The sequence below is a fragment of the Pyxicephalus adspersus genome, chromosome 7 (assembly GCF_032062135.1).
Source record: "Pyxicephalus adspersus chromosome 7, UCB_Pads_2.0, whole genome shotgun sequence".
Lineage (NCBI taxonomy): Eukaryota > Metazoa > Chordata > Amphibia > Anura > Pyxicephalidae > Pyxicephalus > Pyxicephalus adspersus.
Window position 1 is genome coordinate 71,023,233 of NC_092864.1, and position 17,350 is coordinate 71,040,582.

Genomic DNA, 17,350 nt, shown 5'->3' on the forward strand with positions numbered 1-17,350 from the left:
TATTATTATTATTATTAATAATAATAATAAACAGGATTTATATAGCGCCAACATATTACGCAGCGCTGTACATTAAATATTAGTAATCTATCCATGTAAGGTCCCTGTCAGCACCAGTCCTCACCAGACACCGGTCCCCCAATCTAACACCACAGTCTTCCCCTATAGTAAGCCCCCTCTCAGCCTCGGGAGACTGGTTGCTTCTCCCAGCACACGGTTGCCCCCTGGACTTACTGCGCAAGGGATGGTTTCTGGGAATGGGCTGGCAGAAAGCAAGTTCCAACAGAATCACTTCCAGAATTCAGAGCAGAGGTCAAACACAGAATATCCATTCACCAAACAAGGGCAAAACACAAGAAGAGTTGGGTCACGGGCAAATGGTCCAACCAGGCTCCATACAAACGATAGGTCAGGAACAGGCAAGGTCAGCAACAATAAATCTGACGAAAACTCACTTCAGCACAGATTAGCCCAGCTATACGCTACAATGGGCACCGGTGACTGGAAGCAGAGAGGCTATAAAGTCCCAGCAGCCAATAGCAGTGCAGGACCGAGTCAGGAGCTGATCAGTCTCTAGAATCTACTTCAGCTGTGAACAGCCGAACAATGGATGCTGGGGATGCCAAAAATACATCAGGCTGCACGGCTAAAGGGAAGCAGGGGCTGCTGCTTTCTTAGTTCTCCTGGCTGCTGCAAATTACATTGCTGCACAGAATAAACAGTGTTTTATACTGCGATGGTGCACAGCCCAGAGTCGCCGGACACATTAACATCTCCTAACAATCTAGGTCCAAGTATGAGCCCATACTTTAATGTCAATGTCCCAAAAAAGACAAAAAGGACCAAAAAATAAGGATCTTATATAACCATGCAGCTACTAAAGAAGGTAGCAGTAGCAATGTTAGTAGCAGTAGCAGTATTAGGAGCAATAGCAGTTTTATGTCTAGTAGCCTATAGTCTTATTAGTGACATGGTATTACTTGGGTATGTAATAATGTCAATCCAGATTTTCTTACCCTACTATATGCTCTTTTAAGTAGTTTCCTACTATAGCCCCCATATGGCTTCGCTTGATGTATGAAATCATCTTCATTAGTACAGTTTTGTTTGATACGTAAGTATTGACTAAATACTTTCAATGAGGGGATTGGGATGTGAGCTCTCAGCATGAAGGATAATATTACCTGATGTTTCTTTTCGGAACATAGTTGAGGTTAGTGTATGATTTGGACCAGTGTTGATGGTTAAATCCAGGAAGGTAATCGACTGAGAGCTGGACTTCATGGTGAATTTCAAATTAAAGAAATTCAATTGTAATCTTTCAAAAAAATGTTGCAATGGGATATCACCTCTAAATATTAAGGACATCGATGTACCTTCGATGTGGTATATGATATATGTGGTGATACCTTCGATGATATATGTGGTGATATGAAGGTACATTAACAGGCCTTCAATGGGAAAAAAATATTGTTCCTAACTGCCAAGAAATAAATTTGCATACATAGGAGCACATTTAGTGCCCATTGCAACTCCCTGCATTTGCAAATACATTACATTAGTCCTTTGTGGCTATTTTGGCTCTTGAGTGCCCTAAGAATCTACACCATCAGGAGATACCATGTCCATGTGTTTACAATGGTTGACATGTTTCTCAAAAGGCCGTAAGTTTGTGTTCTTTCACTGCCAACAAAAGAAATAAACATACAGGGAGGGGACAAGGCTCTGCTGGACTACTTTGACATTTACCCATGTAGGGGAGGATAAAACGGCCCAGCCTGAATACTCAGGACTGTGGACCCATTTTGGCAGGTATCTTAGCAACTAATCTTCCTCCCACAAATGGCGTCTTTTTGTGGCCGGGTCAAGTACCTGGAAACGGCCTCTCACCAACTATTTGCATACGCAGAACACCCCTGCTTTCTAGTGATGCTTTGTTGACCTATTCTTGTTGGACATGTTGCAGTATGCTGCTTTGTACAAATTTATACTCTGTTTCTTGCACTGTTATATATTTTTTTCCGCTTGTAACAAACGACCATCCTGGCAGATCTGTTCATGTGATGTTCGGTTGCTACAGTCGTTTACAGATTGTGCACTAAAGTGCACATGCGCAACAAATGAACGTTAGTTGCAGCACCAGTACACAATATATATATTTGTGTATCATAACTGATCATTTTCGCTTTCCAGCACTGGTTTCTGTCCTTATTCTTCTGCATCCAACACTGCATGACACTCCAGAAATTCCAATGACACAACGTAAGTTAACAACAAGTAATTTTACAGTGTAACATTTTTAAACTAGTTTACAAAAATTAAACATTCTTAAAGATTTTTTTATTTTTTTTGCAGTGAACACAACTTATAGGCAATGCTAAACTGTCATTCTATCCTGCCATTCACCAGCTCCACTTTGAAGTATTGAAGTGAATATGGTTTTCTTTAGCTGTCAATTGTGTGGTGCTGTGTGCTAAAAATCCTCCGGACCAGTGAATTGGCTGCTGCTTTCCCCAGGTGCCATGTGTGCAGATGTAGCAGATTCATGCTCCATTTGTAAGCCAAAAGGTGCACTGCAATTATTCCTATGCAGAAAATTATGCAGCAAGCAACAAGCAAAAACCTTTTTGTCAATTTTGTACGTACGCAGATTAATAGCACTATGAAAGATGCTAAAGTGATTTGCTAGAATCCCAAATGCATTTTCAACCACCCTTCTTGCACAAGAAAGCCCATAGTTGTAGATTGAGAGAATGGTTTTCATAGGATATCCTGTAAAGCAAAATTTCATACCCTCTACAGTTTGGGTGTTCACCTGTTTTTGCCAATGATTTTGGCAATGAAAGCCACTAGTATATTAATTTGTAGATGGCAATGTTTATCACTTGTTTTTGCACTTTTTTGGCTTTTGTTTTTGTTGTTGCTGGACATTATTTTTTCTTCTTTATTCACACAGTTATTTATTTCACTAATTTTTATGTTACAGTTTTACTAAAAAATGCACATGTCAAACAAATGTTATATTTTTGTAAACCAAATGATTACATTCTTTTGTGTAATATTTGTATGGGATGTCTACCTTAATGTATTCATCTTTCAAGCATTCAATAATTTCTGCACATGTCTCAGGGATGATATGGCCCATTACTTGTGGTGAGACACCAGTAGAGAACCCAGTCTCTTGCAGAGACTTTCCAGTGGCACGGAATCCTAACATGACGATTAACTTCAGCTGCTATGGACCTATGGATTAACCTCAGCTGTTCACATGGAGGTATGTTGTTTCTGGATAAAAGGTCCTACTGCTGTAAGTAGTGTTTAAAGAGTATATTTGACTTTCGAGTATCATTTCTATAGTCCTCTGGAGATGTCGAGCACAGTTCATGTAGCAGATTCCCAAGGGAAACGGTGTCTCGGTCCATAAACCAATCTTCACATCATACTCTTTAAAATTTGTCCTACATCATGTTCATACTGTTCTTCACTTACCTAATACACCATAGCAAAGGCTGCTTTATTTTTACCACAAACACATGGAAAGGCATATTGCAGGAAGAAGTAACTTAACAGTGTTCAGGAAAAACATTTGTTGCTAAAATGACCGATTGTTTGTAAGTACGTTTTTTTGTTTCACTTAAAGCCCGCATTTCCTCAAAGTCAAATCCTCTATCTTTCAAACAATCCCATCTAGTGTCTGTATATTATCAGTCAATAATCTTTAAACATTTTTTTTGTTACAGCATGTACAGAATCATGTACTATGCGATTATTAATTGTTAATTGTTCATTTTCAAACGACTTTCATCTGACTTGTGTACATAGGCTAAGCGTCCCCCTTTTTGTTGATGACCACTGACCACTAAACACCAATTTCATGGACCATTCACCACTGGCCACTAATACTAAAGGTAACACTAATCACAAATTATAAGGGGAGCTACCTTCTGACCTGATTTTACCAGCTGTGCATTACATAGTCCTGACCACTGCACTCTATACACAAATTTGTCTATTACAATGACCTCTTCACTCTTTACTCCTTGTTGTTCATTACATATTCCTGACCTCTACACTCTATATGGCAATGGTTCTCAACTAGTGTTCCTCGCGTGGGTGCTAAGGGTTACTTGAGCAATGAGAAATTTGAGCCTCTCAGGTGAGTTCAACTGTTTATACCTGTCTGTAAGGGTGACATTCTTCTCATTTGCCACGAATGTAAGAGGCAAAATTCTTATTCCATCACTCCACCAAACTAATATGCTGTTAGCTGCCGAGGTAAGAATTATCACAGCGCTTCCTCAAGACCTAAAAGTTATTTTCAGGGTCCCCCCGATGTTAAAAAGTTCAAAAAATACTGCTATATGGTATGTTGTACATTAATTCGGCAATAAGGGTAGCTGCATGTTAGCCAATGCTCTCAGATAATAAGAGCCCTTTGTACTGTTTCTCCTAGATAAGGGAGGTCAAAAGATCTTCCACACCAAACATATAGCAAAGACCTACCTTGACCTTTACAATATTTCCCAGCCTCTTCAGAACTGAAAATGCACCCCATGGTGGGATGCGTATGGGACATATGCATCCAGCATTTATACAAATTTGGTCTATTGCCCTCACCATCTCCTTTCTTTCTGTTCTTGGGATCTTCCCCCCTGGAATGGAGGACCCTAAATTTTTGCGACTACTGTCTACCAACATTAGCAGAGCCCATCAATTTCTCAAGCCTGGGGGATGACTGGATAGCGATCACCTGGGCTCTGAGCCCCTATGCTTAGATGTTTAGAGATCTATACAACTCTCTACTTCCCACACCCACTCCACTCAGAAAATAAGTTCCGCAGATACCAGACACCCTTTGAGGAACTGTGTGTGTATGCACTCCGTCAGTCCTTGCCCACAGAATATGCTCCACCCTACTTTTTGGTGTGCTAGAGACAGGGATCACATTGTCAGCTGTTTAGAAGGAGAGGATCTTGTTCTAGACACATAATGCTTCCATCAGCAGTAGATACCAAGAATCTAACTACAAAATGGTATCTAGATGGTACTTTACCCTTGAAAGACCTCACCTATACTTCTTTAGTGAGTCGGATCAGTGTTGGGGATGTCAGACAGCAGTGGGCTCTTTACTCCACATTTTCTAGGAATGCCCGCATCTGCAGCATTTCTGGAACACAGAATGCTCGGTCGTTTAACGGATGACTGATAAACCTTTCCCAGATGACCCTGCTTTCTTTTTCTTCAGCACAACTCTTCTACCTCAAAAATATATAAAGGTTTGATACTCATGATAGTAGCAGCTACATCCTTCCGCATTCTAGCAGAAGACCTGAATCCTCTCTGGTGTGCCTTTGGTTCCAGCGGGAACATGACATTTACAGAATGGAGGACCTCACTTCTTCTATCAGAGGCATGAGCTGCCAATTCTATAACACCTGGTTCTATTGGTCTCAATTCTTCAAATACAGAAGCCACCCAGGCCTGCTACAGCTCAATGACAGCTAAGTCCTCACGTGTAGCAGTAATGTCTGGAGAACCTGACCTAGGATGGCAGCCAACACTTGCCCTCTCCTATGACCCTAGCAGCTTTACCCCCTCTCCTGTCATTCTCCCGACCCCCCTCCTCCTACTGGCCATCTCAACCACTCTAGTGGGGTCTAAACTCACAAAATAGTATCTAAGCATACAAGTAACCCACTGGTGCCCATTGAGGCACACTCCTTGGAACCATTCCGGCCCATGGGGGTGTATTCACTCAGATTGGAGGGCCGACACCCACTGGCTTCTCCCCCCAAACATGGGCACTTTGGTCTTCAGGGTTGAACACCACTGAATAAGGGCCCTGCTAAGACACACATTCCCCTGCCCCTCATTGTATGCATAACAAAGGTCTAATATTGCTGAGCTGCACCCCCCGCCCCTGTCCACAGCCCACCTACTTCCTCTCCATCCTCATTCACCATATGGTTTATCTTGAAAGAGAATGCTATTGTTATGTATTACCACTACCTTTTTTTCATAACTTATCACAGGTTGCTTGTTACTTTCGTTTTTCTTTTCCAAAACTTTAAATAAAAACTGTTTTTATGGCAATTAAGGGCTATTATGCATCAGAAATTCCTTCAATAGCATCCCAATGCTAAATTATTTTATTTTGGTCTGGGTGATTGTTGTAGTAAAAATATTTCAATGTACAACAATGGTAATATTTATAACATGGCTGTAGGAAAAAAATCCTTTCCTAATATTTTTTAAAATCAGATCCTTTTTATGGTCCGGAATTCGGTATTCCAAAAAGGTAATGAGAAAAAGCTTGTAGTCCCCTCCCTTTTGGATGCCATCGCAATGCCATCACTTGCCTTTCTGACAATTATTTCCTTAGCTGAGCTTCTTTCCTTTCCTGAGCTTCTGTTTAGCGAACATGGATGGCATTTCCCACCAGTTAGCCCTATCGGTTCCATAAGAATCCATTTTATGCTGGATGAGAAACTTAAATAGTTCAGGGGGGCTGTAAAAATTGTCTGTAGTCACTCAATATCCTTGATTGAGCAATGGCTCACTATGTGACAGGACAGATGATGTTACTACTCCATAGCTGCTGAATCTGGGGCTACATTTTGTGCCTTTCCCAGTGTATATTGGAGAGTTCCAGATATAGCCTGTTGCTGATATGCACAATATAAACGATTTTACATTGAACCGTGCTCCCTTGGATGTTATGTATTGCACCCAACTGAGCCTCCCCTTGTAGGCCATTAGACTTTCGTCTATACTCTTTTCCCTTTGTGGCACATACCGTATTTTTTGCCGTATAAGACGCATTTTTCTTCCCCAAAACTGGGGGGGGAAAAGTTAGTGCGTCCTATACGACAAAGGTGTGATAAAATAATTAAAATAATATACTCACCCGATACCCGATCCTGCGCGTGTCTCTGGCTGCAGCAGCGTCTGTCTCCTCTTCTCTCTGGCAGCAGCACGTGTCTTCTCCTGTCTGTAAAGCAGAGCGAAAGAAGCCGGCACAGCGCCACCTGCTGTTCCCTGTCCTAACTGCCGTACAGTGGAAAAAAAGCACAGAGTGATCAGAAGGGGAATTTGAATGACAGAGTGATCAGAAAGGAATTTTGAATGACACAGAGTGATCAGAAAGGGAATTTGAAAGGCATAGAGTGATCAGAAAGGGAATTTGAATGGCACATGAGTGATCAGAAGGGGAATACCGGTATGAATGGTACATGAGTGATCAGAAGGGGAATAATCTTTCAGAATCTTTTTTTTCTAGATTTTCCTCCTTTAAAATTGGATGCGTCTTATATTCCGGAGCGTCTTATACGGCGAAAAATACGGTAGCTGTTTTTTAGGATCTCCTGATAGACCTCCCAATTTTTTTAAGCATAGGTGCAGGATGAGTGGTCCCATCAAAAGTGTCATTATTAGGAAATTGTAAATACTTCATTACCAAGCCAAATCTATATTCTGACATAGTTGTGCCAAAAAAAGGTGTAGTGATCAGTCTATTTGTGTACCAATACCACTTTTGCAGGGGTTTGCCCACCACTCCCTGGAGAATACCTAGGCCCAGAAAAAGCCAGATGTCCTTTTCGGTGACAGGTTCCCATTTACTTCTTCTGGAAAACCTCCTGAGTGTAGCAGCTAATTGTTGCTCGGTATACCTGTTGGTTTCCTCAGCTTTTCTCTGAATGACTTTGTCATTTAGAAATAACTCCAGGTATGCCAAGGGGTTGTGTTCTGTCCTCAGTGACAGAATCTTCGCTGTCACGTTCGGTATCCAATGACAGGTCTCCAGGCGAATAACTGTTGCTTGACTCCACTAGCAATACCAAGTGGCTGTCTTCAAGTTGTTCAAAAACAGCTTGAGTTGAGAGATGCTGTTTGGAAGCCATGGCAGAGTTCAGGGTTGGTGGCAGGCAGAAACCTTGTCAGAATCCAGGCAGAGGTCAGGGCAGGCGGCAGGCAGAGACGTTGTCAGAATCCAGGTAGAGTTCAGGGCAGGTGGCAGGAAGAGACGTGATTAAAGGTCAGACAGAGGTCAGAGCAGGTGGCAGGCAGAGAAGTGGTCAAAAGGTCAGGCAAAGATCAGTAAAGGTAATAGCAGACAGGCGGGGCACTGTAATAATCACTGTAGCACTTCAGAAATATAATGATTACTTTGTATTGGATTTAATATTTATTTTGTATTAAATCCAATACAAAAAATTTGAAATTCCCACCACTGCCCCAGTGCAATGGCCGCAAAGGACAGAGAGACACAGAGGCAGAGGACGCAGCCAGAGGATGGGATTGGCCGGGCAAAACGATGGAGGACGCTGGTGGACCAGGTAATTTTTTAATAATTATTCTTTTAGCTACCCTGAGTGTGGCTCGGGGTTACTGCTATTAAATGGGGTTTTTTTACCCCGAGCCCCCAGGGTTACTGCTCAGGAGGTTAAACAAAGAGTATCCTACCCATCATGAGGACACCTGGCCTAAGTAATAGGAGATAAACTAAAATAATTGCTTGAGATTTCGCTGTCAACTGTGTAACTAGCTACAAACAATGCCATATCACCTTTACAAATCAGTAGCTGGATACAAATTTGAACTGGCCATGCACTGGAGTAATTTATATTTTCCATGTTTATGTCATTCAACGTAAAATAAAATATTTAAACAGTTAGATCTAACATTAAACTTGTTGTCTTATCCTCCAATATATAAATAACTGTATAAATAACTGGGCACAACTGAAGCTCCCAAAAGAATGGAGAATAAAATATGTAAAATCGCCTAAATCTACCTAGAAGCAATATAATCATTGCAGAAGCATCTGTTTCCCTTAACTAAAACAGAATGCCTCAAAGCGGGAAAACCTATTTTTTTTTTCCTGGGGCACAACCATCAGCCTACTTCAACTATTAGAAAAACTCTAATACCATTTGTTTTGCACAGCTTTGCACTGTTCCAGCTGTTTGCTAAAATTACTATTGAAAAAAAAAATGATGCCTTCCAGCAGCAATATTTCCAGACTTTGCATGGGTTAAATCTGATGAGATATATTTTTCATATTATACGATATAATATATACCAAAAGCAAGAATGCGGAAAATGAAGAACAATATTTTATTTTACATTTTAAATAAATCCAAAGTTGTGAGAAAGCATAAATGATCCCTTAGGAATAATTTGATTTTCTGCTTGAAAGGCTCTAAAAATGTGATCTTCTCTCCAAGTTATAATAATAAATCAGGGTATACATATTTAAATAAAAATGGGCACAGTAGTAAAGTTTACATTTTTTCTTTAAAATGGTTCAAAATAATAAGGTCAGGGATCGACTAAAAAAGTAAAACCCTAAGCATAACAAGTGTTAAAAACATTAGCCAATCTTTGTAGCTACTGATCTAACGGAATACTTTGAAAGGGTATTTTTGTACATGTGTATTATTGGTTTACTGCTTTCATTGAAAATTAACCTGTAAATATAATTTTTTGCAAAAAGGAGAACAAAACATCCAGAACAGCTTCTTTAACACACCTTCAGGGGAACAAATTAGATTAGTACAGTAACGCAGGGACAAAGAGAGCACCTGCATGGACAGTATGTGGGACCGCGGTATCCCAGGGTCCAGTACGGAGGCAAAAACAGAAGTTTTTTATTGCAGAGTGGAGCACATTCCCAATTACGGGTCCCACATTTTCCTCAAAGCCTATAAAGCACACCTGGGGCAAAGCAGCAGGGGCTGTGTTTCTGTGTAAGTAAGTCTCTCTGGATTTTTATCTGTATACAGAAATCAGGATTATGATGCTTTATGTTAGCCAGGAGATTATATATTTGATTTCAAGGACTTTTGTTTTGTTAAAACACCTCTGCGAGGGAACTGTTTTGTTTTTGCCATTATTTGGACTAAATAAATATGGGCAGGAGCCCCAAAGAGACACCATTGCCTGGGGTTACTTCATTGCTAGCCTGCCATTGAAGACAATTCCCCATAGTACCTCGCCTTCTGGATGTCTGCTAAACTATCCAGATCTGCGTTGATCAATGCGGTTGCCGAACATGTCCCCACCCAAAGCTGACTAACAACTGAGACAAGGAAAATTAAAAAGAAAACATATGTGTTAAGAATTAGATACAATAAGTGTTAAGCATTCCAATGTTCTCGTTGTAACAAAAACCCCTGAGGAAGCAGAGTTTGATCTGTGAAACGCATGGGGATAGTGGCAATCTGAAGGGAATATATTTAAAATTGAACTGTATGTAGCATATATGAAGACACGGTATCTAAAGTTTGTTATGTGTTATTACCAAAAAATAGTGTTGTTTAAAAAAATTATTTTAAATGTTTTATTTTCTGCATTGTACTAAAGTTTATATAAGCGTAAAAAATCCTGTGATCTCAAAAGAGAATTCGGTTGCTGGTATTTATACATCTTATGTGGCACTGGATACATGTTGTCGACAGTACAATGTCATATTAGTAATTTTATTGCTGGAAAGAAAATAGTTCTAGTAAATAGTGTTTAGTGTTTTTTAGATTAAACACTAATAATGACAGAACACATTGTAATCAATACCTGCCTATACAATGCCAACATAAGCTTCTTTGTGGTATGGCATGGCCTTAAACTAAATCCTTTTTGGGGTACAAACTCCTAAAGCAAAGCAGGGAGTTTTTTTCCTGTAAACTACCCTCTTGACTTTATGTGAAGGCCAGGTTCTTAAGAAAATTTATATCTTTAAACATCTAGAAGGCAAAGATTTGGCTGGTTTTAGAGATTGGTTAGTAGGAACTTCTTTAGAATGGGATTCTTTGTTGACGCATTATATCCTTTTTCACAATCAAAGTTTAGTTTTACATTAAGTAAAGGAAAACTATTTGTATGGTATATATTGTTGTATAGCAAAGAAATATCTAAGCATCATGAAACGATATTGCATAATTTATTTTAGGAATTGTAGTGTAGCGAAGTCTATTTGTTACAGAGTGTGTTCCTCAGTTACAGAAAGGTTTAGGAAGGGACAAGGTTGTGTCCTTGAAGAATGACTTGAAGAAAGAGGATGCTCATCTTTTACCACTAAAATGGTATAATTGGCACCCTTGCATAGGCTATTTTTTTTTTAATTAAATCTGTCTGTAATGTATTATTATTGTGACTGGAAATGTGCATATTTCCATGTGATTAATGTGGCTATATATAATTGTGAAATATTTAGCATCGTGATTAATAGCACCATGGATTAAGTTTAGTTTAAGACCTAGACCACTGACCGTATTATATGAAAAATGATGGATTTACTTCTAATGACATAATTAGACGTAAAAATTAGACTTGGTGTGTTTGTGTTTTTAGTACAGTAAAAGTCTCAAAGCAGACCTAAGCTCAAAAATCAATTAAACTAACAAATGTTAAATCTAACTAACAAAAGAGGTATGCAATTTATCAGAAACATAAAGCCCTGGCCTGAAGTCTTGGACCTGTCATTGCTGCAGGGTGGCTGCACACAACTAAATCCGTACCATAAATAGCAAGTATGCTGTGCATGGCAGAAGCTCATCATCCAATGAGTTTGGTTTCTATAAAGTATCTGTAATTTTCTAGTAAAGATCACACATGGGAAATTAAAACAGACCAAATAAAAAAACAAAGCACTTACTATTCAGCTAAAACATGGGTACTTTTTTAAACTTTACAGGCACCTATGCATCCCATGGCTTTTAAATGTATTGATTCTGTTTTTTTGGTTTAGAGGAATAGCTTTGTTTTCTCAAAAATGATTACAACATTTTTTCTTTTTTTCATTTTTTTTTTCATGTCAAAAATGCAGACGGTAGAAAATGGCTCCAGAAGAAATAAATACTTATTCCTAGATTTAGTTTTTCCAGTACTGGGATTTTGGACCCACGTTGACTTTGCTCTAAATCAGTAGTGTGCAACCTTTTTTTCATTTGGGGGCCGCTGTTGACATTGAGATACAACTTGCAAGCAATGCAAACAAACAAAGATTTATGGTTAAAACTGGTATAATTTTAATTTAAAATGAAACTAAATTTAAATGTTTCTAGTTACTGTAACGTGCATGCACAAAATAAAAGAAATGACACATTTCTGCACTCACCGTTTGAAGCTCATTTTATTAATGCTACAACTACAGCTATTGAGCGTTTCCCCCAGGCAGGGTTCTATGGCATGAGGGAGGGGTAATCACACAGCAACCTCACCACAAGCCTGAACAAAGTGTTAAAGTTTTGTGAGTGGGCAAGTATATATTTGGGGCACCACAGCACAGAGCGAATTGACAGTACCCTAATGTTAGTTGCAATGGAGGTAGCCCCTGGGGGTCCCTAACATGCAAACTCAATTTGGAGACTTGGTCTTGAAATAACCCCCCCCCCCCTCTTATGTGAAACGATCTTTGATTGTTATTAGGATTTTATACTTGTGACCCTGTTTCTGTCAACTTGTTATGTTCAGGGGTCTGAAATTTAGATTAGTAGAAGCTCCCAGGGTCCCATGTATACAATAAACAATTCACTTTTCTATGACAGTTGGTTTAGGAGATACAGTGTGAAGGTTTATACATGAGGGTTATTACAGCTGCATGGACACAGACACAGCTCTCATGCTGCTGCTGGGATTATCCCACAGTACAAGGTTGGCTGGGAGCAGCCACAGGTGATTGCCAGGTCTATAGGACACACCCACTCTCAGGGAGCTCACACTGAGCATGCTTAGGTAACTCCCTCTCCTGGTAGCATAATCTCATAAAGAAACATAAGAGATGCGTGCGCCCTTTCCCCGCAAGACAACAAGCAGAGAGGGAATTAGCAAAAGTCCAGATCAGAAAGCTTCACTGGCCAGATGTAGGCCGCAGGCCATAGTTTGGGCACCCTTGCTCTAAATCATTTAACTTTAATTTTACACATGATGCAAGCTAACTGGTTGTCATGGGCTATTTTTAAAGGACCAACTGACCACAAACTGCACAAATAAAGTTGTTGGTGTGAGTAAACTTTTGTCATAATTGGCAAGAATGATCAATCACAGGTTGAGGACCTTGGCACTGCTGCATCCTCCAAAGCCACCATTTTTCTACTGCTGACTCTTGCAGGCCCACCACAATTATCTTTAGCAATTGGGTGGACTCTGGCATTCTTGCGAAAATTTCCTCGAACTTCCGATGGATCCGCCAAATTTCAGCAAACCGATTTCGCGAAACCATCAGAAGATCGAGGAAATCATTATGATCCCCGACACTAGAGGTTATAATCTGCAGTTCAGTTCCCACGGTCACAGGGCTGATAAGTACAGCCCAGTTACCGTGGGAACTGAACTGCAGATGAACTCTCAATGGAGAAATTCCATTGAGAGTTCATCTGCAGTTCCACTGCAATCCCCAGGCACTAGAGGTTAATTACCTCTAATGCCCCAGGATCACAGTGGAGTGCATGAAAGATTGCAGCCCTGGGAATCCTCCTGTTTGCGATCCCCAGCACTAGAGGTTAATTAACCTCTAGTGCCTCGGGATCGCAGTGGATTCTCGGGGCTGCAATCATTCATGCAACCCTGGGAATCCTCCTGTTTGCGATTCCTCGATCAGCAAAACCTGCGATCCTAATTTTTTATTTATTTTTTTTTAAATACCATCTCTTTTAGTGAATTTACACCGGCCGTTCTCGCTTACAATTTCGATAAAGGAGAACGGCCGAATTCAAGTTTTAGTTGTAACTTCCTCCCTTCCTCACAAGTGCAGGAGTTACATTGTCTTCAGCATCTAAGTCTATTCTCAGCAGGGACAAGAATAGTGCTAAGCTCTCCACTACATAAGCCATCCTGTTAAATGTTTCTTCTCAATATTATTATTTATTATTATTAATAGCCAGTATTTATATAGTGCCGACATATTACCAGCGCTTTACAAAATCCATAGTCAGATCAATAGCTGTCCCCCAAAGGGGCTCACAAACTAATGTCCCTACCATAGTCATCTGTCAACAATTTTTGAGGGAAACCCGATTAACCTAACGGCATGTTTTTTGGGATGTGGGGGGAAACTAGAGTACCAGGAGGAAACAGGGAGAACTTACAATCTCCTTGCAGATAGTGTCCTGGACGGGGATCGACCTAATGCTGCAAAGGCCAGAGTTTTACCCACTGAGCCAACCATGCTGCCCAGTACAATACAGACAATTGTGACAACTCTTTTCAGTAAAGTGAAATTGTCACAAATGTTTTGCATTTTCTTTCACAACAAATTTTTGTCACCAGCGTAACAAAGACCAATAAAATAATAATATTAATAAAAATAAAAACATCATCTGGCAAGGCAACAACAAAGTATAAATCAACACAGCCCAAACCTTAAATCCAACCTATGCTGAAACTGCAGAAGAAAAGTCTGAACACAAACAGAAGTTTGGAATGGGGAAAGAGCTTTGCCAGTACTTTTGTCAAATTTAATGAAGATCCCCCTCCTCACCACACGTAGTGTCTCCAATGACTAGTAGTCTTGCTAAATCCAAGCCTAAGAATTCCAGCCCTAATGACACATGTTATAATGTGAGCACCCATGATTGTTTACCTAACACTACCAGTAAAGTATTTGCTTACATTATTGGCTTTTCTACAAAAGATCAGCCCATTGTGTATTCTACAATTAAAGATTGGTCACTATCCTTAGGTCATTGCATAGAATTTGATTACTTTTGTGATACAGCTTAGAAGAAAATGGAGAATGGAGTAAAGCTCATTGAAAGTAAAGTGAACAACTATGTTGCAGCACATAACTATTTAGTGGATTCATATAACAACTTTAAAGAAAACCTTCAACAGGTAAAGCTTAAATTAGCAGCTTTGGAAGAAAGATCTTGCAGAAACCATGTGCATTTTAGAGGTGTCCTCCATGTACCTAAAGCCATATCTACTATCAGCTTTTATCAAAGTTGCTCCCAGACATTCCATCATCTGAAAACATTACTGTACCTGCCTGAGAAGGCTGCAATAGATGCTTTGGCCTGAATACAGTTCTTCCATGTTAAACAGCACTTAATGCAACTGTCCAGAAGCACCTCTTTCTTGTTATCAAAATCTTAGCAGTATTTTAACATCCCATACTGTTGGCGAAATAGGAACAATCATTCTCTTCAACCCTATTTAATGTACAGCGCTGCGTAAAATGTTGGCGCTATATAAATCCTGTATAATAATAATAATTATCTTCCTAACAAAAATCCAAAAAAGTCTGTGTTTTTTTTGTTGGAGAATATTATAGGAAGATCCAAGAAATTCTCAAACTGTAGTTACTTCTGTTTTTAAGGGCTGCATCTTTGGGTTCCTTCCGCAAAGACAAAAGAAAGCAATCATTGTGATGGTACCTAAACCAGGGAAAAATCTGTATTTCCATTGCTTAACCGTGACATAAAGACAAATGTTTTTGTTGATCATTAGGCAAGTACCATCATTGCTCAGTCACTTGCAGGCTTTACATGTGGCTATGTGTCATCTTTCATTGATTTTAATGAATGAATCATCTCACATAAAATTGTCATGGAACAAAAATCTGTTTTTAATTATAATATGAAATTGATTTTTTTGGATTTTTACAAACGGATGTGGTATTTCATGTAAAATGACAAAGGGGGCATAGGGTTTCCAAATTTAAAGGACTATTGGTTCAAGCCTACTCCTAACAAGATTTAAAGTTTGATCAAATAAAAAATTTGCCCTAGACACAATTTGGTATTGTTACTTTTTAGTAGCATCCCTCATCCCAAACTTATGACATTCCTCGCCTATTTACTGAACCAAGACTTAACACTATCTCATTCAAGGGTAGTAGACTATTATAGCTCTATAGCTCATAATTTAACCTTAACACTATTCACATTCTTTTGGGAGACTTGATATCATTATTTTACAAACTTTAACCAGTAATGGATTTTTTTTTTTGTAAGAAAAGGCTTCCGTTCTGCAACCCTACCCCATAGTCCAGACATCACCGTACACCATCCACACAGTAAAGCATGGTGGTGGCAGTATCATGCTTTGGGGTTGCTTTTCTTCAGCTGGAATTTTAGTCAAGGTGGACAGATTTATGAAGAGTTCTCAAATACCAGTCACTTTCGTCCCAAGACCTTCAGACGTCAGGTAGAAAGCTGAAGGTAAAGCGGAATTTCACCTTTCAACAAGACAATGACCTCAAGCATACATCCAAATTAACAAAAAAAAGTCTTCACTAGAAGAAAATTGAAGTTTGGAAATGTCCCAGCCAAAGCCCCATACCTAAATCCCATTTATAATCTGTGGGGTCATCTGAAGAGGGCTTTGCACAAGAGATGCCCTTTACAGTCTGACAGATTTGGAATGCTTTCGCAAGGAAGAGTAGGAAAATAGTGCCAAGTCAAGATGTGCCTGATAGACACCTACCGAAGAAGACCGACTGGTGTAAACAAATCAAAAGGTAACAAGGTAATAATTAAAGGTGTGAACACTTATATGCAACCAGCTTATCAGTTTCTATCTTTATATATTTTTACTTAATGGATTTGTTTGAAGAAAAGTTTTGAAATATTTTATTGTGGTCCCATTGTATTGTTTTTCACAAGAACAACCCATGTTTTACTAATTGCTCCAAGGCAAATTATACTTTGTGAAGTTTTCACACATACTAAATTGGAAATCAGATTTTCAATTTTCTTTCTCTGATAAGCATTTGGAAAAGATCTTTAATTGCATTTATTGAGTTTGTACATCATTGGAATATTTTGGGAAGGTTTTGCAGGGATGGTTTAGTTGGTATATGCTGCTCTATGTAATTGCTACATAAAACCCTGCAATGGAACAAGAATGCTGGAGAAAGTGTGATCAGGCTGAATCTTTTTCCCTATCTTTTGGAGGATGTAAAATTAACTGTCATCATTCTCAAACTTTTAAAGCAATAACCTTACTTAATTTGGGTATTTATTTTCCCCTCATCATATCAATCTGTTATAGCCTATGATGCCTAATTCAGGAGGTATTTGGCATCATTAATCCTAATCTTCCTTGGAAAAGGATTACATGGCCTGGATAAGGATAAGATTAGTTATATTGTTGCAGCCCTCTGTTTGGGATCCAAGCTCAGAGTGTCCTGGAAGGAATAGGTGGGCCAGGCACTCCTTTTCCAGGTCAAAAATTGGCAATGGCTCTGGAGCACCTGACCATTGATAATAAAAATGCACCTGTCTTTGAAATGGAGAAGTTGCAGCCTAAGGCCAGGTGTGCCTCAGGCACAGGGGCCATGCGGAGCCTGTGAGTTAGGAGAAGGTCTCCCAAAGTTGAGGTCTGTTAGACCAACGCCAGGAAACCAAAAATT

The 17,350-nt window shown here is 39.5% G+C and overlaps 1 protein-coding gene across 1 annotated transcript in view; it reads right to left on the minus strand.

The window, feature by feature from the left end:
- The window catches only part of GRIN2A (glutamate ionotropic receptor NMDA type subunit 2A), a 374,628-nt gene that overhangs the window by 108,995 nt on the left and 248,283 nt on the right, over positions 1-17,350 (minus strand). The gene's annotated exons all lie outside the window — the stretch shown is intronic.